General features: G+C 30.3%; 2 long non-coding RNA genes and 1 pseudogene across 3 annotated transcripts; 2 read left to right on the top strand and 1 right to left on the bottom strand.

The window, feature by feature from the left end:
• Positions 1-525: 525 nt before the first annotated feature.
• Positions 526-3,426, bottom strand: LOC150036500 (uncharacterized). 2 transcript variants are annotated; one of them, XR_016529060.1, is made up of 4 exons: positions 3,026-3,426; positions 2,546-2,748; positions 829-1,214; positions 526-736 (listed from the first exon to the last, which is right to left on the bottom strand). It is a non-coding gene; the product is annotated as an uncharacterized LOC150036500 (long non-coding RNA). The 2 variants fall into 2 exon arrangements; XR_016529059.1 differs by having other exon boundaries at positions 829-2,748.
• A 14,496-nt stretch (positions 3,427-17,922) lies between these two features.
• LOC150036499 (uncharacterized) lies at positions 17,923-18,760 on the top strand (annotated as a pseudogene).
• Positions 18,761-23,272: 4,512 nt separating this feature from the next.
• On the top strand, positions 23,273-23,745 carry LOC120075288 (uncharacterized). The gene is made up of 3 exons (XR_016529005.1): positions 23,273-23,410; positions 23,485-23,558; positions 23,641-23,745. It is a non-coding gene; the product is annotated as an uncharacterized LOC120075288 (long non-coding RNA).
• Positions 23,746-25,681: the final 1,936 nt, after the last annotated feature.

The raw sequence follows: 25,681 nt of genomic DNA, 5'->3' as shown, positions 1-25,681 counted from the left end.
TTTTCTCGTTTTTTTGGTTTTGCCTTTTTTCTTCCTTTAAAAGAAGTTATACATGAAAATTACAATTATAAATTATAAATCGTTCATAATGTTTAGTTTTCTTCCTTATCAATCATGTTTAGTTTTCTCGTTTAATTTGTGATTGTGAGTCAAAATTCAAGATACTATTTCACATTTTATTTTTTTAATACTTATGGAATAGAGCTAGTCTAGAGGTATTAAAAATAAGATATGAGCGAATGATTTGATTTGTCAACTCTTAATATTTAACAATTAACATGTACATTGTTTGAGATTGTGTTACTGCTCGCTTCGCTTAATTGCTTATAGAACCTTTAATACATATTTCATATATATTTGAAAACAAAACTAATATGAGAATCGAGAGTCACATGACACATAGTCACACTCACATACAATATAATTGAAAACAAAACAAAACAAAACTAATATAATTGAAAACAAACCTTTAATACATATGTCACAAATAGAAATGTAACATGACACATAGTCACACTCACATGACACATACAATATAATTAAACTAGAAAATAGAAATTACAACATAAAGTCAATTGTCAAATACAAGCCAATTACAATAAAACATAAAGTCAATTGTCCAATACAACCCAATTATAATAAAATCAAATGATAAATGCTTAATCGTTAACAGACAACTTTGCAAAATATGGAAGGTCTTGAATGTCTTTTTCATTGTCCATAATCGCTCTGAATCCTATATAATTAAGATCAAGAAGAGAAAGACAACCTCATTAAGATTTTAATCTAACAAGTTACAACTACAAAATACAAATGATGAATAAATACCTTTTTCAAATAATGAAGCTTCTTCCATGTCGTCTAAATTTCAAGATCTATTGGATCATAATTTAGCCAATTTTGATTACAAATGAGAGCCTCCTCTGTTTTTGGAGCCAATGAACAAATAAATATCAATCTCGAACACCTGTTCGAAAGGTGTAGTCTCATCGCTTTCAAAATCAAGATCAATTGTATCATAGACAAAGTCTTCACCCACCTTTTCAGTTGGATCACAATCAATCATGGTATCCGTCTCTGAGGCTGGGACAATTGGTGTATTTATAGAAGTACTACCATTCCCACTCTTACTCTAAGTATGAATACTGTACTCATGAAAGAGACGTCTACAACATTGTTCCACTACATTTCCCATAGATTTGGCAACCTCGGGCCTAAAAAAATTTTTAAGACAAAAAGAATCAAACCTTAACTTTTTTCGAGGATCTAGCACAATAGAAACATACAACAACAAATTATTTTTTTCATTTTTCCCCCAATACTTCTCAAATTTGGCCTTCATGCTATTGGCCATTCCAACTAGGATTGCATTTGCACTACTAGCATTCAAACGTATACAATTCTGAACCACTGTAATCTGATGAAAAATCATATTCGAAGTGGTGTACAAAGACCCTGAAATTTTCAATGTCACATCATAAAAGACCTTTAAAAACCTAATCAACATCTTAGCATTTGTCCAATCTTCCTTATTTGGTGACAAATCGTGTCTATAAGAAGCATCTTCATCTTATAATCTATCAAAAGCCTTTTCAAACTTCACAGTTGCGTCAAGCATCAAATATGTAGAGTTCCATCTAATGGGAACATTAAGACACACATAACTCTTACAAGATTTTTTTTCAATTTCAATGCACTTTTTAAATTTCAAAAAACGTGCAGGAGAAGATCTTATAAGCCGTACAGCATATTGAATCCTTTCAATGCAATCATTATGTTCCTTAAAAGCATCACATACTTTGAGATTTAATATATGAGCACAACAAAAAACATGCATAAATTCTCCACCAAATATTAATCCCTTATTGAATCTTTTCAAAAGATAAGCAATAGCAGTATCATTTGAGCTTGCATTATCAACAGTCAAAGTCATTACCCTTTCAATGCCCCAATCCTTAAAATTCTTTTTAATGGTTTTACCAATAGTATCACCTTTATGATTCTCAATTGGACAAAAACTAAGTATTCTTTTATGTAATCTCTAATCAGAATCTATGAAATGGACAATTAGGACCATGTAATTTATATTTTGTCCCGATGTCCAACAATCCATAGTGAGAGAAACTCTGTACTTCCTATTCACAAACATGTCTTTCAAACACTTTTTCTCATTAACATACAACTTAAGCACATCTCTAGCCACATTAAACCAAGACGGAACAACAATCTAGGTTGACTTGCATATGTTAATCTATCGACAAATTTCTTAAATACTTTATCCTCCACAAACTTGAATGGCAATTTGTCAACAATTACCATTACCACCAACGCTTCCCGACAACTCTCTAAACTATATGATTCACATACAAGTTGTGACGTATTATCCCCAACATTGTCATTTGGGTTGGATCTCTTTTTTTCTGGTAAGGGTATTTTTTACAATTTTCCAAATGATTCTTCATAGTCCCAGTACCATTACTTTTGGTATGACATGCATAGATAACTCCACAATACTTACATTAAGCATGAGGGTCATTAGGATCACCTTTTAACTTCTCAAAATGATCCTAAACCATGGATTTTTTCAATGTCTTCCTTCTTTTCGGTGGATTTGGAACGTCTGATGTCTCATTTGCTGAATCAACGTTAATGATATTTGTATTGGCATCCGTTCCTTCTGCATCTCGTTCATTTTTTGATGCATCAGTTGCAGTTCCATCAAACTCCATATCCGTTGAAGCCATGTAACTGAACCACAACATGACAAACGTCACTCGTCAGTATCACACAATTCAAAAAAATTCAAAGAATTTCAGTATCAGTTCAGTTCTATGCCAGATATATATATATATATATTATCATCATTCTCACTGCACTTGATGCGCTAATTGGACAATTAATCATTGAAGTGCAATATGTATTTGCACACACATGCACATACATACATTTAGATTTGTTCAGGTTGACATCCACTAATTTGATATATAATTTTGACAATTTTTTCAGTTGTAAATTGAAAATGGACCTCGGGTTGAAAATCGAAAACGAGGAACTGAGTAAGGAAGGCACAAAACACTATTTTGAAAACAGTGTGTACTGTTTACTATATACTGAAACGAGCGGTCCGGAAGATTGAAGAAGACGAGCTGTGGAGACTTGGAGTCGTGGACTGGACGGCGTGCCTGTGGATGCAATTGCGAATTGGAACGGAAGAAGACGAGCGGTCCGGAGCACTGAGCAGCGAAGAGGAACGGAAGACCTGTGGAGACTTGGAGACTTGGAGTCGTGGACTGGAGGCAAAGAAGGATTTTTGTGGTGCGATTCGAGTAGGGAACGATTTTTGTGGACTGAGCAAGGAACGATTTTTATGGGTGACTGCGAGTGTGAACTGAAGGTAAGGAGCGAAAAAATAAACCCCAGGTGAAGAAGGCGGCAGTGCTGAAGCTTGAACGAACTGCTTATATATTAAATAATTTTTTTTAATTCATAAAGTCGGTCGGGTCGGGTCAAAACCTGACCCGTTGGGAGTCTGACCGATAGCTACAGTCAGCGGTTCTCTTCCAACCCAACCCCCGCTCGATTTTTGATGGATTTTCGATCGATCGACTCTATTTCAGCCGGTTTCGACCGGTTGTGTCGGTTTATCAGCCTACCATGCTCGCCCCTAATAATATAGAATGTTGATTATAAAACCCACAATTATTGTTAAACGATTCAATACAAGAATGAAATTTAGAATCAGAAACCTATAACCTGGCTCTAATACCAATTGAAGGAACTGTAACTGGGAGAACCTTGAGCAGAAGCAGATCGACCAAACTTCATTTTTTATTGAATACAAAGTTTACAATAAAAAAATAACAAGATATATATTTAATTCTAAATTACAACATGCTTTAAAAGAAAGGGTTTCAAGAAACCTCACATTTGAAGACTTTTCTTTGCGTTTTCCCTCGAATAGATCACAAACTTCTTCGAGAATAACGTCGAACAAAATCCAGACACTACCACAAAATTACCTTGATATTCTCAGGGTGAGAACCCAGCAGTGGTGGGCTCTGACTATTTTGGTTAAAAGGGAAAACTTAATGTGTAGGAGAGGAGATTGAGAACTTTCAAAACTCAAGACGAAGAATAGAACTCTTTTGTATTTTTCTTTTTCTCAATCTTGATCATTTAACAACCCCTTTTTTAGAATAAGAAGAAAAAAAATTATTTTTCTACTTGCCAAAATAGCCACCACCTGAGTGGAGAGAAAAGATAGGGAAAGGAGTTGTAACTCCCTTCCTTATTACTAAAATAATAATAATAATAATATAAATATAAATATGATAACTAACTTATCATATTATATATATATATATATATTAAATTACATGTTACATCAAATATAACATATAACCTATAGTTTTAATATTGTATCACATACAATATAAACTATAGTTTCTTTTCTCTATTATATGACATTTAATATAAATCTTATTTATGTTAAACTTAACGACTATGAATCCAATTCATAGAAACTACATTTGAATCTCATTCAAATATTCATTTCCTCCCATTAAGCTATAATGTATCAAATACATTATCACAATTATATCATATATAATTGAAATAATTTGATTATATCATATATAATTAAATCTCTCTATTAATTTGAACAATTCAAATTAATCCAAAAATTGATTCTCAACTACATCCTATTACCAAGGGGACCTCATGGACCTAGAGCTTAAAGCTCTAACGATACATGAATAATTAATTAAACTCTTTAATTACATTATTCACCATCCGTTCACTGTCGGGCACTCCACTAAAGACCGATAGTTGTACTCTTCGCACTACAGATATATTTCTGTGTCCACTGGATATAACCATCAACAGTACGATGATCCTTCACAAATTGCTAGTAAGTACAACTAGGCCAAATTACCGTTTTCCCCCTGTAGTTACATCTAACTCCTTAAGTAGCACTTATCCCTCTAATGAACAATAGATCATAGTCCAACTATGACTAAACCCCTCTCAGGCTAGGAGAGGATGTGACGCCACATTGTTTAAGACCTAAAATTAACCTTTAAGGGAGTAATTTATCTGCTTACCCTTGCCTCAGGGAAGGAGTAAATTCCATTTTGTGTAGCTTTGTTCCCAACTCCTCAATCAGACGAATTCCCAAAATGGTAGGCTTGTTAAGTCGGAGATTTGACTACTCTTACCAATATAAATCAAAGGACCGCCCTCATAGGCAGGAGTTCACAACTCTCTCAGGATTCAGGTCATGTTACCTATGGTCATCCTTGTGAAATGTAAGTCTCTATTGTGAATAGCGTTATATAATGAGATTAAACATTTCGTGGTCTGGTTTTATACAAACTCCTTTGTATAAAATATTCCCGCTCCCATGTCTATACATGAATGATCAAGATCAAATTATTTGTAGCACTTTTATGACAATTGTAACATGTACAAAGCGGACCATACTCGTAGTGTTACCAGGATAAAGTATCCAGTCTTATCCATCTACTACAGACCATTTAGGTTATAACTTAAACATGATCCATCTGTATGTCTCCATATATATGTTTAAGTTACAAAAATAACCTTGGATATTAGTTTATTGGTTTGTGGTCAATGCAACTAAAATATCATATATTTTATAGACAATGAATAAAATATCAAATATTTTATTAAATACATAATGAGTTTTTTCAACCATGTTTACAAATTATAGGACCCTACGAGATTTAGAGCATCAACCCCAACAAGGCAAGAGTTCACAACTCACTCAGAATTCAGGTCATGTCACCTATGGTCATCCTGGTGAAATGTAAGTCTCTATTATTAACAACGATATATAATGAGACTGATCATTTTGTGATCGATCTTATACAAACTCCTTTGTATAGAACACCCCCACTCACATGTCTCTACATGAATGATGAGGATCATATAATTTATAGCACTTTACAACAATCGTAACATCTAAAAATCAGGTCAGTGTCACCAGGATAAGGTACCAACCTTGTCCATCTACTATAGACCATTTAGGTTATCACTTAAACATGATCCACATGTATGTCTTTACATACATGTTTAAGCTATAAAAGATAACCTCAGATGTTAGTTTACTGGTTTGTGAATTAAGGCTACTAAATGTCAAATAAAATACCTCATATTTTATTAAATAAATAAATCGTTTGTACACTACAATTACAAACTACAGGACTCACGAGATCTAGGGCATCAATCCCAACAATTAATCACGTTTATTCTTCTTTATAGGGGATTAGTTCCTTCCAGCAACTTGAAGAGTGTGAAATGATGTTCGAGGTTTGAACAGGAGACGCCATTTCAGCTTGTTCAATGGGAGTTACTAAGTTTTTTTTTTTTAAGTAAATTTATGTTTTTAGAAAACTTATACATTGTTCCCAAAATGAGGAGGAACCTTGTTTCTATTTCCTGTTTAATTGAACAATTGTTCTATGGTTCTTTTAATTCAAATGAAGCGTTCATTATGAAAAATTGTGTGACTATTTGTTTAGCTAAACTATAAGACAATTTATATGTGTTAAGACCAACAGAATCAAAAACACTTTTAAATCATGAGATGTCCAAAACTACTAATACTCAAACAAAAAGGTGAAGAATTTCTCTAAATAACAATGATACGTATCTTTGACAGAAATAACAATGATACGTATCTTTGACATTTGAGATTAAGCCATATAAATCTCGATAGGATTGAGAGGTTGGTAAAGAATGGATTTCTAAGAAAGGTAGAAGATGATTTATTACCTCCATGTGAATCATATCTCAAAGGAAAAATGACTAAAAGATCTTTTAGTGGAAAAGGTTATAAAGCCAAAGAACCTTTAGAGCTTATATATTCAGATCTTTGTGGTCCAATAAATGTAAAGGCTAGAGAAGGGTACGAATACTTCATCTCTTTCATAGATGATTACTCAAGGTATGGTTACTTATACCTAATGGACCATAAGTCTGAAGCATTTGAAAAGTTCAAAGAGTATAAGATTGAAGTTAAAAACCTATTAGGTAAAATATTTAGAATTCTATGACTATATGATAAAACATGGAATTCAAACATAACTCTCAGCACCTGGTACACCTCAGCAGAACAATGTATCAGAAAGGAGAAATAAAACCTTATTAGATATGGTTCATTCTATGATGAACTATGCTCAATTGCCTAACTCGTTTTGGGGGTATGTAGTAGAGACTGCAGTCACATCTTGAACAATGTTCCCTCGAAGAGTGTTTTTGAAACACCTTTCGAGTTATGAAGGGGGCGTAAACCGAGTTTACGTTACTTCACAATCTGGGGTTGTCCTGCACATGTGTCAGTGACAAATCCAAAGAAGATAGAACCTCATTCAAGATTATGCCAATTTGTTGGTTACCTTAAGTAAATGAGATGTGGTTTGTTTTATGACCCTCAAGAAAATAAAGTATTTGTATCGACAAACATTACATTTTTAGAGGAAAACCATATGAGAGATCATAAACTGCGAAGAAAAATAGTATTAAGTGAAACTACTGAAGAATTGACAAGGGTTATTGATGCGGTTGATCCTTTATCAAGAGTTAATGAAGAAGCCAACATTTCAGGTCAGTCTCGTCCTTCTCAATCATTGAGAGTACACAATGGGAGGGTTGTGATACAATGTCACCACTACTTGGGTTTAACTGAAACTCGGGTTGTCATACCAGATGATGGTATTGAGGATCCATTGTCCTATAAACAAATAATGAATGACGTAGACAATGACCAAAGGGTGAAAGCCATGAACCTTGAAATGGAGCCTATGTAGATCTACCTGAAGGGGTAAAACCTATAGAGTACAAATGGATCTATAAAAGAAAGAGAGATATAGCTGAAAGCTAGACTTGTAGCAAAGGGTTATACCCAGAGAGAAGAGGTTGACTTTAAGGGAATTTCCCCCCCTGTTGTTATGCTTAAGTCTATAAAAATGCTCTTATCTATAGCCACATATTATTGTTGGGGTTGATACCCTAAATCTCGTAGGGTCCTGTAGCTTGTTTAGAGATAAGACCATGTTTTTTTTTTAAAAAAATCATAGTCTAATGTTGTATATATTTAACTAATCGTAGTCTAAAATAAATACAACCATTTTGAGACTACGTTTAATAAAAACCATGGTCTAAAAGCATGGTATGAACTATAGGTTTTAAAACCATGGTCTAAAAGTAGAGTATGGACTACGGGTTTTAAAAACTACAATATCAATGTTATCTTTATACAATAGTCACTAAAACTCATGGTCCAAGATCCTATTACAGACCACATGTATATAAAATTATGATCTAAAAGCATATTATGAAATATGGGTTTTAAAACTTGTGGTCTAAAACACAGTGTTGACTATGGGATTTAAAAACTATAGTATACCTTTTATCTATACTCCACATTAAATAAAACTCATGGTTCAAGATTCTAGTACATACCACTTGTATATAAAATTATGGTCTTAAAGCATATTATGGACTACAAGTTCTAAAAACCATGGTTTAAAAGCATAGTATGGACTACAAGTTTTAAAAACTATAGTATCAATATGATCATTATACGATGGTCAACAAAATCCATGGTCCAAGATCCTAGTATAGACCACATGTATATAAAACCATGGTCTAAAAGCATATTATGGACTATGGATTTTAATAGTCCTGGTCTAAAAGATATAAGTTTTAGAAACTATATACACCACCTTAAATAAAACCCATGGTCCAGGATTCTAGTACAGACCATATGTTTATAAAACCATGATCTCAAAGCATATTATGGACTATGTGTTTTAAAAACCATGGTTTAAAAGCACAGTATGGACTACGAGTTTTAAAAACTATAGTATCAATGTTATCTTTATACCATGGTAAAAAAAATCCATGGTCCAAGATCCTAGTACAAACCACATGTATATAAATCCATGTTCTAAAAGCATATTATAGACTACGGGTTTTAATAGCCGTGGTTTAAAAGATATGAGTTTTAAAAACTATATAACTTTTATCTTTACACCACCTTAAATAAAACCCATGGTCCAAGATTCTAGTACAGACTATATGTATATAAAACCATGGTTTCAAAGCATATTATGGACTATGTGTTTTAAAAACCATGGTTTAAAAGCATAGTATGGACTATGGGTTTTAAAAACTATAGTATCAATATTATCTTTACACCATGATCACTAAAACTCATGGTCTAAGATCCTAGTACAAACCACATATATATAAAACCATGGTCTAAAAGCATATTGGACTAGGGATTTTAAAAATTGTGGTAACAATATTATCAGTACACCACTATCATTAAAATCCATGGACCAAGATCCTTGTATAGGCTATATGTATATGAAACCATAGTGAGCATGGTATGGACTATGGGTTTTTCAAACCATGGTATCAACATTTTCTTTTTGCCGCGGTCATTAAACCTACGGTCCAAGATCCCAAGAAAAACCATGTGTATATAAAACCATGGTCTAAACATTAACTCACCATGGCTAACGTCAACTATGATTTATTGTTACATTATCATTTTACTATAGACCACGGTCTGTTTGCACCATGATTGAAAGTCAAAAAATTTACGTTACACCATAGTTAATGAAAATTGTGATCATATATCATACTACAATGATCTAAAAATGAAATTTACACCATAACCAATTAAAATTATGGTCTAAAATCCAACTACAGACTATTGTATTAAAAAAGGTGGTCTTCAAATTAAAATTTATACCACAACTGATGTTAATTGTGGTCTATATGTTCATTATTATTTTAAAATAGACCATGCTTTTTTAACTTGGTTAAAAGAGTGTATTTTAATAAATGAAATTGGTGCTATAGACTATAATGTTTTGATATCGTGATATAAAATTAACTTTGCACCATGGTGAATAAATATAATGGTCTAAAAGAATACTATAGTCAACAGGTATATAACATCATTGTCAAAAAGTTAAATTTACATTAGCGTCCACTAACATTGTATTTTGAAGGCCAACTATAGACCACAACTATCATTAACTATGGTCTATAATTGATTTATTGTTTAAGCTTTGATGAATAATTCAAATTTCAATTAATTTTGCACCATGGTGAATAAATATCATGGTCTAAAAGCATGTTATAGTCAATAAAAACATCAAGGTGAAAAAGTTAACTGACATTCTCGCCCATTAAGACTATAGTCTAAAAGCCAACTATATAGACTCAATACAAAAATAGAATTTATACCATAGCCAACATTAACTAAGGTCTATAGTTGATTTATTTTTTAAGCTTTGATGAATATGTCCAAAATCAAATTTTTTGTTTTTTTATAAATATTTTTGTGGATAATTATAATAGTTTATAATAATTTTGTAATTAATATTTACATGGATATAGTTTATTCTATAACAATATGTCAAATTCTTGACCATAATAATAATAATAATATGAATAAAAAGTATAATTTTAAAAACTAAAGGGATGGATTTGAAACAAAATTGGAAGAGTACTCTTCAAAAACAAGAAAAAAAAAATAATTCAAATCAAGATGGTAAACAAGATTTATCTTTATATTACATAGTAAGTTAAATTACTTGAAACTAGGTAGATTTCTTCAAAGTCCCATATAAGTTTACAATCACATCTTAACTAATTTTCTAATAAATATTCACAAAACTTTAAAATGATTGATACATTCATATTTCACATAGAGATTTGAATGAATATATATATATATATATATATATATATTCATGATTGGTAAAAAAAAACATTTATTTATTATCTTTATATTCATGTTTATATTCATATTTGCACAGCAGATTAGCATGGCACACAAAAGAGGTAATTAGTTAATGAAGTATTAGGAACTTTGAAATTTGGAATGCAAGGAAGAAAAGAAAAAAGAATGGAAGTTCCCCAAATTGATACGGGAAAAATTAGTGGCGGTGGATGTTCCCTAATACTTCAATGCAGCAAGATCATAAGCCATAGCGGCTTTCTCTTCTTTATCATACCCATCATTTCAAACAAATAATTTCATTAATCCTCATTTATAAACAAAAGATCCATTTAAAAAACCTTCATATTTATATATCCAAATATTAAGAAAAGTAATGCTCATCCAAATAGACGGTTCAAGAGATCATATTAGAGACAAAAACTTGATATGTAAGAAAGTCGAACAAAGTCAATTAACTACAGCTTTAAAACTTTTAAAATAATTATAAAACTATACACTTGAAATTAATCAAACCAATTAAGAATTTTTTTTATTTTTTAAAATCCTAGCTAGCCCTAGAAAATCAAAATTAAAAATTAAAATAAATTTACACCTTGTCGACCCTTCCTAGACTGCCCTTCCCTTTTGCAACTATTATCCTACAAATGTGCTTCATATCTTCCTATCCATCTATGCCTACAATAATACACGATTATAATGAAAAATGAAATATATATTACCTGATGACACCGCGATAAATGAAAGTTCTTTGGCTAAAAGTGCCAAAAGTTCGTTGAAAGGTGACATCAAAGGTGGTATTCCTATTATTGGAGGTATTATTATTATTAGGGATGGACTTGAGTTTGTCACTGCCCATTGAAAGGGTTAAAGATTCCAAACAATTGGAATTATCTTGAAGGTCAAAGTTAGTAGAATAGTCAAGATTTATATTAGGAAGAGGAGCAATGGGTTGTTGTTGTTGATGAATAGAAACTAATCTTGTGATTGGAAACAAATAATTTGTATCATCGCTTTGATGATGATGAAATCTATTTTTGGAACTTCACCACCACTTTGATTACTTATCAGATTCCACTTATTAGTTAAGTGTGAAGGTAGGTAAATTGTGGTTGCTTCTAAAATAGAAGAAGAAAGAGAGGGTATGGAGAAAAAAAAAATTATTTATATTTTAATACATAGAGAACAATGGTGATATTAAAAAAAAACATGTAAAAACTAATCGGAGTGGGGCGAGGCCAGGGATGGAAAATGCATTTCCCGTTTTTCTCCCATTCTCCACGTAATCAGAGAATTCCTGCCCTGACCCGTAGAACCGTTTCTACAGGAAAATTGGGCATCTCTCGGAGAAAGTATCAAAATTTGTTGGGTGGAGCTATTGCAAATTTTTGCCGTGAATTTGCAAAGAAAGTTGAGAAAGAGAGGGGCTCTTAATTTAATCTTTTTATATCCTCCAAATTAACTATAGACAAAATCTTTGAAGAAAATCTTGGGATGTGAATTGAGCTTGTGGACTTTAAAAATCATATTCAATTAATAAATTTATAAAATAAATAATTCATTACTTAATTATTTTAATCTAACTTAACCAACTTAGTTTTTATTAAATAATTTTAATTAGTTTAATCAAATCTATATATTCCTTTAGAAAGATAAAATTGAACATGTGTATTACTTGTGTATGATAGATTTTATTATATATATATATAGTTATATATATATAATATATTATATATATATATTATAATTTCATAGATTGTATTCTAATTTTATTGTTATTGTTAGAATAACAATGAATCAATAATATAAGCAAAATAATTTAAAAAAATAGTGAACACAATAAAAATAAATGGTTACATACCTCAAAGTTTGAAGCATTATAGGATAAATGAAAAACAACTTTCACGTGTATATATATATATATATATATATATATATATAAAAAGTTATAATTCATCATTTGAATTTAATTCAAGTTTGAAGCACTATAGGATAAAATAAAAACAACTCCTACATGAACATTTAAAGAGAATCTATAGTAATAATTAAAATAGAATACAAGTTACGAACCACTTTTTGTCCTTAAACTAATAAAAATTTGATATATAGTCTCTACACTTTGATTTGTAACTATTGGTCCATATACTTCCTAATAATTTGTTGTAATCTAGTCATGAAACTTTAGTAAGTATCATTATACTTTAGAATTTGTAACGATTTAAGAGTCAAATACATTTAAAATTACACTTAAAATGAAAATTTTCACGATAAAGATGAAATTGTTACAAATTTGAACGTATATGGCTAAATCGTTTATAAATCAAAATTTAGGAACTAAATGGTTACTTCTATGAAAAATCAAGAATCAAAAGTGACTTTTAAAATAGGAAAATTTTTTTTTTTCAACAACCGAATTCCACTATTATTAAAACTTAAATTGACTAGTATAAAATCTAAATGGTAGTATATGGAGAAATTAAAATTCATGAATAACAAAATTGATGCTGCAAAACAATGTTCAAAATTATTTGACTTACCAATATTGTCCACATAAGTAAAAAAAGTTCAACAATTGAAAATGATTTTCAATGTATTTTGACACAAGAAAATAAAGTACAATAAAGATGAAAAGAATTATAAAATTATAATGTACCTTCAATCATATAAGCTATTTATAGAGAAGTCAAGTTGTCAATTATTTAACTGAACCATATTTAATAGTTCTCTAATATATACAACATGAGTATTTTCAAAATATAATAATGAACATATTACATTTATAATTGAATTTTGTATCGATAGAACTTTAAATTATCTCCGTTTATTTATAATTAAAGTTCATAAATTTTAAAAAAATTGTTAATTATATCAAGGGATGATATTTTTAGATGTAAACCTAAAATGTAAAAATCCTTGAAATTATAATTAAAACTGAAAGTTTAAAAACCATTTTACACATCTTTAAAGTGCATGGATTAAATACAAAAAGTTAAAATTTATACATAACTAATTATCATATTCTCAATATTAAACATTTTTAATAGAACATATTAGATCTGAGGACTAATGAATTTCCTATTAAATTAAAGCTAATAGATATTTCAAAAACTAAATTAAAAATCAAATCCATGTAATGTAGCCACTCATTTGCATTCATCTTGGAAAAGCAATCACCATTGTTTTTTGTTTTGTTGTTGCCGTTAGTTGTTGCCTTAGTATATGTTAAGTAGGTCTCCTCTCTCTCTTTTTTTTTTTTTTTTTTTGGATTTACCTTTATAATGATCTTTTAATTGCACCAATATGTTGTTTATATCTTTAAATTTTAACTAGTGTGATGACATTTGCTCTAAAAAATATAGCCAATATCAAAACACTAATACATATGATAGTTAGGAATTCGAGTTTAATTATGGAACTAAATTCCTAATTTTTGTTATATTTTAGAATGTCAAGTGGAATTGTCTTGTCTTGGTAACTTATTTTTTTAGATTTTCATTTAATTAAGTAGAAAAGTTTGAAGTTCTGTTCAATATTTTCTCAAGTTTTATTCTATATTCTCTTTCACCTTGTTATATTTTTTGTTTTGCTATTTATGAGAGAAAGGTAAATGTAAGATCTTATTTCATGTCTTCTGTTTTGTATATCAGTACTAAATTTTTGTAATAGTTATGCTTTTTTTTCTTCATATGTTTTTTAGAAAATATAATATAAAAATTAGTTTGTTTTTAGATTGATAAATCATGTATTTAATAATGTTTTTTGATATGGAAGTGTTTTTAGTCAAATGAGCTATGTTCCGTTGAATTGGTATTGTAGTAACGTGATAGTTTTATAAATCTACTTTGATTGTTTGATTAAGATTCAGCAGTATATTAGAGAGCATTACCTCCTTTTCCAACTAGCCTTTTAGATGACTGTTTGGGATGTGAAGAAAAAATATTGTTTCAGTCTAGTTTCCACAATTTTCTTTATAATATATAATATTATTTTACTGGGAAGGTTTCGTGGAGATGTGTATTTGAAACATGGGTGATTTATTCATTTTTGGTTCTTTTGAGACATATTTCTTATATTGCTGACACCAACCAAGTTTCTCTATGTTATATAGGGTCTTCGTGTTGGTCTAAAATTAGCCTTAGCCATTGTCTTGCCCAACATATGAGAGGTATTTATTCTTTTACGTTTTATGTCCTAAAACTCGTGGTTTGTAAATAAGAAAACTTATTCTGAAAATTCAATAAGTTGTTGTTGAATATATGAATTGTTTATTTTATTTTAGAAATAAATCCAATAAGCTAAATGATCCATGACTATTGTGGACACATAAAAGTGGATCAGGTTCGAGTAAATAGTCAAAATGATCTATAATATATGAATAAGGTTGGGTACCTTATTCTGGTAACACTATTGGATGCGGCTCACTCTGGAGTTGTTACAAGGAGTTGTAAAGTGCTACAGATGATAAATTCATACATGTTATGACATGAGGAGTGGGGGCGTCCTGTGCAATGAATTTGTACAAGATCGAACCACGAAATTAGTCACTCTTATTTTATAAGGTTGTTTACTGTATAAAACTGACTATTTCAAAGCGATGACCTAGGTAACTTGACTTTAATCCCGAGCTAACTATGTAGTCTTATTTAATCGAGATTATCCTTATATTTGCATAGGTGAGGGTTGGCTCAATAGCGCCGACTCAATAAACAGCTGGGAACATAGGGTGCAAGATGAAATTCACTCCTACTCAGTTTCAGGGATAGTAGAGAGGTTGTTTCCTTAAGTGCTGACTCTAGGTCTTGAACATTGGCCCGGGAGGGACTTGGTTCATTGATTGGATCACAAACCAATTGTTCATTAGAAGATCAGTGGGACTTAAGGAACAAGAGGTAGTTTCTAACCCAACTGTTATTATGAACAACATGTGAAGGGTACTAATCAGGGTTATATTGGGTGGACATAATATATCTACAGTGAGAGGAATGCAACTATGGGTTTTAGTGGAGTGACTCATTAGTTAACGAATGGGGGTTAATTCGGTGTAAAGAGTTTAGCCAATTAATCCGGATCATTGAAGTCCATGATCGGTAGGTCCACGAGGTCCCCCTACTAACTCGTAAATGGATTAGTATAAGTTAATTTGAAACGTTCAAATTAGAATTAAGGGAATTAGTAATTATATGTGATATAATTACGTGTTTAAATTAGAACTAAACGAAATTGGGGAATTGATTAATATTTAAATATTAAATTCATGAATAGAGATTCATGATGGTGGATTGTATAAAATTAATTTAATATTTGATATTTAATTAAATTAATTAATTATTAATTTTATTAAAAAATTAATTTTATAAAGTCTTCAATTTTGAAAACAAAATTGGTTTTGGAAATCAATTTATAAAAACAAAATTGAAAAGGATTGAAAAACACAAAATGGAAAAAGTGGGAGAACTCCACTTTCTCACAATCATAGAGCTCACTCATTTTCCACCTTATTCTTGATTCGATCTTCCAAGCATGAGATGCTTTTCATGCAACCTTCTTGTTTGCATGATGGTCTTGCAATAAATAGGAAAGATTGAGTTGAGAATCGAGTATGCAAACTGTATGAACTTGCTGGAGTTTTGCTGAAAACTTGAGAGGTTGAAGATGGTGTTCTTCAAGTTGCATTAGTGAGCTTCTTCTCCAAATTCCCTTCATTCAAGCTTATTTTGAGTCCCACAAATCAATCTAAGGCTCCAAAAGAATAGTAGGAAAAGTCTTAAGGTGGTTCACAAGAAGATTTGGAGAATATTTGCAGCTGAATTCGAGTTTCAAGAGATTCTACAAAGGTATGACTTGAAACTCTCTTATTATTGTACGAGCATGTTTTATTTATAGTCAAAATTGATGAATTAGAATGTTTATTGATCTTTGTTGCTTCCGCTACCTGCTGATATAATCCAACAATTCTTTTGTTAAATAACTAACATTTATGTTTTTTTCTGGAAGTGGGTGTCTATATCATATTTAACATTTTTCTTCAATGGATTATATTGATTGATATGTATGTAACCGTATAATCTTTGAATAAATAATGTGGCATACATGGAGTGAAGTAGATATTATAATTGGTTTGAAGGAGGAGGGACTGTCAAGCTATATGGTGGGTTTTCATGTTTTATACTTAAAGTTTAGGAAGTATATGAAAATATTTTAGTAAAATAAATCTTTCTTATTTCATGGTAGTATGTATTTAGTTCTTCATTTGCAGAGTGATTTAGTTAAATGCTATTTAGGTACAATGTGCATTAATTTTCTTTAGTTTTGTATTATTATGAATAACTATTTTTCTTACCTATGATGTTTGAATATATATACAATCCATGTCATTATTCAACATATTATTATGAAGACTCTGTTTGATTTGATCAATTCTTTATTTAGCTTTGGTTATGACTGATATGACTAGAATATACATTTTGATAGAATTATAACAATGTAAATATTTGAATTATTTTATAATAACTTTTTGGTAGATACCGCATATTTTTTTCAACACGGATAAATCATGTATGAGAAAAAATAGATTGGTAAAAGAATATGATTTAGGTGTGAAAAAGTTTGTAGAATTTGCTTTAAGTAATATGGATGGTTCATCTAAAATTCATTGCCCAAAAGTTTGTAGAATTTGCTTTAAGTAATACGGATGGTTCATCTAAAATTCGTTACCCATGTCTAAAATGTGGAAATATTGATATGCATGATGGAAAAGAAATTAGAAATCATTTGATTGTTAATGGAATGGATTTGAGTTATTCTACATGATTTTGGCATAGTGAAGTGCTTCCTTAGAAGTCATATGAGGATAGCACAAAGAATCTCAACTCATTAAAAAAAAGATGAAGAATTTATAATTAATGAGACAATTGAAATGGTACAAGTAGGGCAAGAAGATTTTTCTAATTTCACATAAAGTTTTGAAACTTTATTTAACAATGTCGAGAAGCTAATGATGGTTGTAAAAACTTTATTAAATTATCAGCATTAGTGAAGTTGTACAACTTAAAAGTTAAGTATGAGTAGAACAACTTAAGTTTCTCAGATTTGTTAAGTCTTGAAATGAGATGTTACCAGAGAAGAATGTACTTCCTCGATTAATGTATGAAGCAAAGAAGATATTATGTATATTAGGAATGAAATATGAGAAGATTCATGCATGCCCTAATGATTGTTGTCTGTCTATATAGAAAAGAATATATAAACATGAATAAATGTCCAGTGTGTGGAGAGTCAAGATGGAAACTACGTAAAAATTCAAATGAAGAGAAAATTAGGGTTTCTGCCAAAGTTCTATGTTACTTTCATCCAATTCCTTGTTTCAAAAGAATGTTTAGAAATTATGAATATGCTAAGAGATTAACTTGGCATGCTAATGAAAAAGAAAATGATGATTTGTTACGTCATCCAATCAATTCACCTTCATGGAAATTAGTTGATTATTTATGGCCTGACTTTGGTAAGGAATCACGAAACCTCTGTCTTGCTTTATCAACAAATGAGATAAATTCACATAGAGACATGAGTAGTAAGTATAGTTGTTGGCCAGTGATAGTGGTAATATACAATATTCTCCCACCATGGTTATGTGTGAGAAGAAAGTTTATGATGTTAACTATGTTGATTTCTGGACCAAATCAATCAGGTAATGACATTGATATCTTTTTGGCTCCACTAATCGATGATTTGAAATTGCTTTGGAAAAAATGAGTTGAATGTTATGATTCTTATCGTGATGAAGTATTTATCTTAAACGCAATAATATTGTGGACAATTAATGATTTTTTCGCTTATAGAAATTTGAGTGGTTGTAGCACAAAAGGTTATTGTGCATGTCTGATATGTGCAAAAAATACATGTTCAATTTATTTAAAGCATGAAAAAAAAATGTTCTATCTTGGACATCGACAATTCTTAGATCGATATCATCCATACTGAAAACAAAAAAAGGCATTCAATGGATTTCAAGAATTTAGTGTTGCACCTCAACCAAATAATGGAGAAGAAATTTTTAGCAAAACACATGATGTTTTATATCAAAATGGAAAGAAAAATGTCCCACGAAATTCAATTAAGATGTCTAAAACATGTTGGAATAAAAGGTCAATATTCTTTGACCTTGAATATTGTAAAAAAACTTTATGTCAGACATTGTTTAGATGTTATGCATATTAGAAAAAATGTGTGTATGAATATTATAGGCACACTCCTTGATATGCCTGGAAAAATAAAAGATGGATTAGCAACAAGATGAGATTTAGGTATTCGGCCAAAACTAGCACTAAAGTTGGACAAAAGAGCACTTGCATTCCTCCTGCATGTTACACATTATCAAGAGAGGAAAAACGTCTAGTGTGCAAAACACTAAGTGAAGTTAAAGTTCCAGAAAGTTGCTCTTCTAATATCAGAAATCTTGTATCAGTTAAAGACTTGAAGCTCGTGGGATTTAAAACTCATGATTGTCATGTACTCATGCAATAATTAATACCTGTTGCTATATATTTAGTTCTGTCAAAGCACGTGAGATATGCAATCACTCGGTTGTGTTTATTTTTAACAAAATATGCTACAAATTCTTCTCAGCACCTCAGTTGGATGCATTATAAAATGATATTGTTAATACATTATGTTTGTTGGAGAAATATTTTCCACTATCATTTTTTACAATAATGGTTCATCTCACAGTTCATCTTGTTAGAGAAGTTAAATTATGTGGGCTTGTGTACTTATGAAGATGTATCCTTTTGAACGTCATATGAAAGTATTGAAGGATATGTTAGAAACACACATCGACCTGAAGGGTGTATGACTGAAAGCTATATTGTGGAAGAAGATATAGATTTTTGTGCCGATTTTTTATTAGGAGTAGAACTGATTTGTTTTGGAGAATACAAACAAAATAAAATGTCAAATGTTGGAAAACTAATAGGATGTAGATCGTTTCTTAATCCTGAAAAAGAGTAGACTCGTCGTTATGTATTGAAAAATACATTTGACTATTACCTTATATCGAGTAAGTAAATTATATTATACTTTAAATATTCTATACTTTTTCTTTAGCAATTGATAATATGTACACTTTATTGCAGTCGATGCTCACATTGAAGACCAAAAATTCATTAAAGGCCAAAAATTCCAAATGGCTCCAAGAAGAACATCATAAAACATTCATCACATGGTTAAACGAGATGATATTTGTGCATATATTACAACAAAAACTCCTTTGTACTTTAAAAATTAAATCACTACTAAAAATATATTGCATATATGTAATTCTTTCAGGTTACTTTTGAGTTAGAAAGTAATAAACATCACATTTCAAATGTTGTAAGGTGGCTTGTACATGGTCCTCATGTTGAAGTAACTACATATGAAAGCTATACAATTGATGGAGTTCGCTATCATACAAAGAGTAAAGAAGTATGCGCTCTATTCAAAATAGAGGAGTTATGTTAGTGGCTAGAACAATGCAAATCTCCAGTGCTAAAGATAAGAATCTGATTACTACTAATATGTCATTTTATGAGATTATAAAGGAGATTTGGGAGTTAAATTATAATATGATTTCTATTCTAGTGTTTTTATGTGATTGAGTTGAGAGTAAAAAGAGTGTAAAAGTCGACAATCTTGAATTTATCTTGGTTAATCTAAATTGAATTGGTCATAAGTGTGATATTTTTGTTATGACTACCCAAGCTAAACAAGTTTTTTTATGTAGAAGACTCTATTGATTCAGAATGGTCTGTAGTACTTAGAACTTCTTCAAAGGAATATGCTAATTTTGACGATAATGATGAATTAGGAGATACAATACTACTTATAGATGAATTTCAAATTCTATGCCTTTTGTTATTGATTCATTTGATGATGTTGATGATGATGAGATGTCATATCTTTAAACTGATTGTAATGGAATATGGATTATGAGTAATGATTTAAATGAAGGTACTTAACTATTAGTTTCTTGATTTTATTATATCTTGTGCATTATTGTATAATGTACTAATGGATTTTTTTTTTTCATTTGTACTAATGGATTTTTTTTTTTCATTTTTTTATGTTTATAATTTCGTAGTTCATCATAGCGCAAACTAATGATGATAGTGATAAAGTTCTCTTATCAACTCAGTCTAATGATGTGCCTTCAAAAAGAAAAACGAGAGGACCAACTGTTATGTGCAAGTTGATTCATATTCGTTCAACCGATGAACGTTTAGTTGTTCAGCCTAATGCTAAAGGACAACCCATTGGAGAAAATGCAAAGCCAAATAGGGTCTTTTGTACATAATCACATCCTTATTACATTTAAAGATTGACATTGCATTCCGCTTAAACTAAAGAATAAAGTTTTTGAGTTGATTCAGGTAATATAGTTTCATATTAAGGTAAATAAATATTAGTTATTTAATTAGCGTATAATATATTATATATATATATATATATATTTCATCTTTTGCAGGCGATTTTTGTTTTGGATGGCATCTCAAGGAAAAAAAATTGACTTCAGCATCTAAAAAATGGTGTCAATTCAAATATAAATTGTCATGAAATTATATGTATTCAAATATCAATAGCTTGGAATGTCTTAAACATCCACCAAAACTTTATTCCTTCATCCGTAAAAATGATTAAGACAGTTTTGTTGATTCCAGATTAAGCAAAGAGTTTCAGGTATAATTTTCTTTCTTTTGACAATATATAGAGTTTTACTTCATCCAGTTATGATGATTTTATTTATATTATCAAGTATATGAGAATTTGTAGGATGAACGTGAAAAACAATGTGAAATATCAAAATATGATTATAGCCATCGACTGTCGCGTAAAGGTTATGCAAATATGACTAAAGAATTGGTAAGAGTGATATAATTTTTTTACCTTTAATATGTTCATACATAAGCTAATGCTAGTTATTTATTGTAGAAAAGAGAATGAGTAAATATAGAAAACATGGATAGATCAGATTTCTGGATATTAGTTCGAAAGAACAAGAAAGTAGAATTTTTAAATAATAAAATTGTAGAAATGGTAAAAAAAATTGTAAGTATTGATATTATTGTGTTCGTAATGATATAATTAGATATTGAGTATATATATATATATATATATTATTTCCTTTTGTAGGAAACACTTTCGCAATCCTCTACAAAAACCAATGCAATTCCATCATCAAATGATGTGTTAACTCAAGCTTTAGGGACAGATGAACATAGTGGACGAGTGAGAGCTTTGGGGGAGTACGTTTTCCATGTGCTTATTTTCAAAATCCTACCAATAATGTAAGTTTTGATGAACACCAACGTCTAGTTTTTTAGAAGATTGAAGCCGACAAAACATGTCATCGTTTGAAATAAGTGAACTTAATCCTTGAAACAAAATTAAGAATAGCAGAGGACCAGCTCAAGATGTTTAAAGATAATCAAAAGTCCAACACAAACCCCCCTATCTGGAAAATGTATTTCCCCACAACCAATAAGAAAGAAGCAACACAAGAAAAAAGACATTTGATAAAGGTATTTTATAAATTATTATTTTAATATATTATATGTATATTTCTAATGAATGTTTTTCATGTATAGAGAAAACCACGTGACTTAGCTGTAAATAGTGACATGATGATAGTAGCATCGACTTTTGTGTATGAGACAAACGATCCAAATGAAATACTACATGACATGCCAACTGAAGGAGATATTGTCAAAGTTAGAATAGAATTGGCAACGACAAAAAACCATTTGTTACCATATCCAATTGATGACAAGGTTGTAGGAGTCGAAGATGTAGTTGGATACGAAGTTGCATGGCCTCGTGAGTTTGTTATCTATGCAAAGGCTGTTAAGGTAAATATTTAAACTTAATTATTTTGATGTTAGAAGAAGTAACTTTACGTATATGATTTTTTTTTCTTTTTTGTGTGATAGTTGTCTCATCCCAAAGAGAAAAGTGTATCTTTTGACATTGAATTATCAACCTTACCGAAATCATTAAGACCATTATTTAAGTATGCAAAATTAGAGATTCCTGGTGGTTCAATAAAGGTGCAATTGTCAAAAGATGTATTTGGAGTGAGACTGGATTTTTTCATTATGGATGACGATATCTTTCATTTCTGCATGATGGTCGAAATTGCAGTTAGCAACATCATACTTTATATGGGGTAAATTTAACTTTTTTAATTAATGAGAATATATTTATATGAATGTATGATTAAAAGATTAGTTTATGTTTTTTTTAACTAATATGAATGTTTTTCTGCAGGTATTTATATAAAGTATATTTGTAAACCCGAGCTTACTTGGTAGCAGCATTGGAACATTAGAAAATCATGCTCGTGTATTAGCATCTAGGTTACTTGATGTAAAATCTAAGCAATGGGCCATGATTCCAATAAATGTTGGGTATGTAGATCATTTTATTCATTTCATTTATATTATATAATAATAAATAACTTTTTAGTTTGTATATATATATTGTTGATTGTAGGTATCATTTGATACTTGTTGTGATAGATTTATAGGGGGATGCTACATATTTCTTAGACTCAATTCCAAAGGCTACTCGTGATGAAGTTAAAAGTCTTGTAAACATGTAAGTAGTTTAACTTTTTGTTATTATATATACATAGGTCCATAATGTGTGAATCAGTTTGATTTTTAATATAGGGCCATAAAGATATTTAGATCAGAAGTGAAATTGAAAGGAAGGAAAAGGAATTATTTGGAATTCTTCTATTAAAGTAAGTAGTAAAATTTTTTCATTATATTGATACAATTAAGTCATAAATCTATATTTGATTTTAATGCTTATTATTTATATAGAGCCCTTGTCAACCTCGATTTGTAGAATGTGAATATTATGTAATGAAATATATAAGGGATATTATGATGGATCATCAAATCAATTCTCTTAAGGAGCTGGTATGATACGAGTTGTTTAATACTCATTTGTTTATGTATATAATGCATACACACACGAATATAATTTTATATCATGCATACACACGAATAATTTTTTTCCTTTTTTTTTTTTATAATTTATTAGAAAGAAGACATATTCCCAAGAAGAGGTTGATAAAGTTCGCAATGAATGGGGACAACATCTACAACAATATATAGTTGTACAAAAATGATGTCCAGTAATTTTAATTTGTGACTAAATTAATTTGTATTACATTTGAACGTTAATGTTTTTATGTATCTTTTATGGATGATTTGTAGTTTATAAAATCTATATTTGAATGAGTGGAAGCTTTAGATTAATTAATATTTTAATTAATTGTAATTTTATAAAAAAAATATTCACAATGTGATCGTGGTCCATTATTGTATAAACTACAGTATACTTCAAGTGAAGCCTATTGTTAAAAAGCCACATGAAATGTCATATGTTATCGATCTACATTAACCATGGTGAATAATACTGGTATTGGTTGATATAAGTGTGGTTTATCAATAAAAATCATGGTTAAATGAGTGATGTGAATCGTGGCGTATACAACTATAAACCATGACTAAGGTTAACTATGGTCTATAATATAAACCTCATTTAACGTTTTTCGTAGTCTATGACAATATAGACCATGACTAACGTTAACTGCGGTCTATAATATAGACCATGTCTAATGCCAGCCGTGGTATGTACTAGACTACGACTAACATCAGTCGTTGTCTATGTCCAAATAGGTTAATGTTGACATTCAGCGTGGTATGTAATATAGACTACGGTTAACATTAACTGTGGTCTATATTATAGACCATGTCTAACGTCGGTCGTGGTTTATGGTCATATAAACCATGGCTGACATTATACGTGGTCTATAATATAAACTACAGTTAACATTAACCATAGTCTATAATATAAACTATGCTGGAGTAGAACATGGTCACAAAATTGTGGTCTATCCAATAAACCATGGTCATATGACCATAGTCAATATTAAATTTTAATTGTATTGTACAAAATTGTTGGGGTTGATGTCCTAATCTCGTAGAGTCCTGTAGCTTCTAATTGTATTGTACAAATATTTTATTTATTTAATAAAATATGAGATATTTTATTTGATATTTAATAGCATTAAACCCACAAACTAATAAACTAACATCCAAGATTATCATTTGTAGCTTAAACATGTATGTGAAAACATACAGGTGGATCATGTTTAAGTGTAACCTAATTAGTCTGTAGTAGATTGATAATATTGGATACCTTATCCTGGTAACACTACGAGTACAATCTGTTTTGTAGATGTTACAATTGTTGTAAAGTGCTACAAATGATTTGATCCTTATCATTCATGTGGAGACATGTAAGCAGGGGTATTTTATGCAAACGAGTTTGTATAAGACCGGACCACAAAATGACTAGCCTTATATAACGACGTTTATAATAGAGACTTACATTTTACCATATAGATGACATGACCTAAATCCTGAGTGAATTGGGAACTTCTGCCTACGAAGGCAGTCATTTATTTTGTATAGGTGAGAATGGCCAGATCGCTGACACAATAGGCCTACCATTTTGGGGGATTCGTCTGATTTGGGAGCTGAGAACACAACTACACAAGATGAAATTCATTCCTTCCCAGACGTTAGGGTAAGTAGATAAATTACTCCCTTAAGGGTTGATTCCAAAGCTTGAACAATGTGGTGCCACACCCTCTCCTGGCCCGAGAAGGGTTTGGTCATAGTTGAACTATAACTTATTGTTCATTAGAGGGATTAGTGCTACTTAAGAAGTTAGATGTAACTACAGAGGGAAACGGTAATTTTGGCCTAATTGTACTTATAGCAATTTGTGAAAGATCATCATATTGTTGACTAGTTATATCCAATGGACACAGAAATATATAGACATATA

This window comes from Benincasa hispida, chromosome 4 (genome assembly GCF_027475165.1).
Source record: "Benincasa hispida cultivar pf3 chromosome 4, pf3_genome.v1.1, whole genome shotgun sequence".
Lineage (NCBI taxonomy): Eukaryota > Viridiplantae > Streptophyta > Magnoliopsida > Cucurbitales > Cucurbitaceae > Benincasa > Benincasa hispida.
The sequence above is the reverse complement of the archived record's forward strand: the minus strand, read 5'-3'. Positions and strand labels throughout refer to the sequence as shown.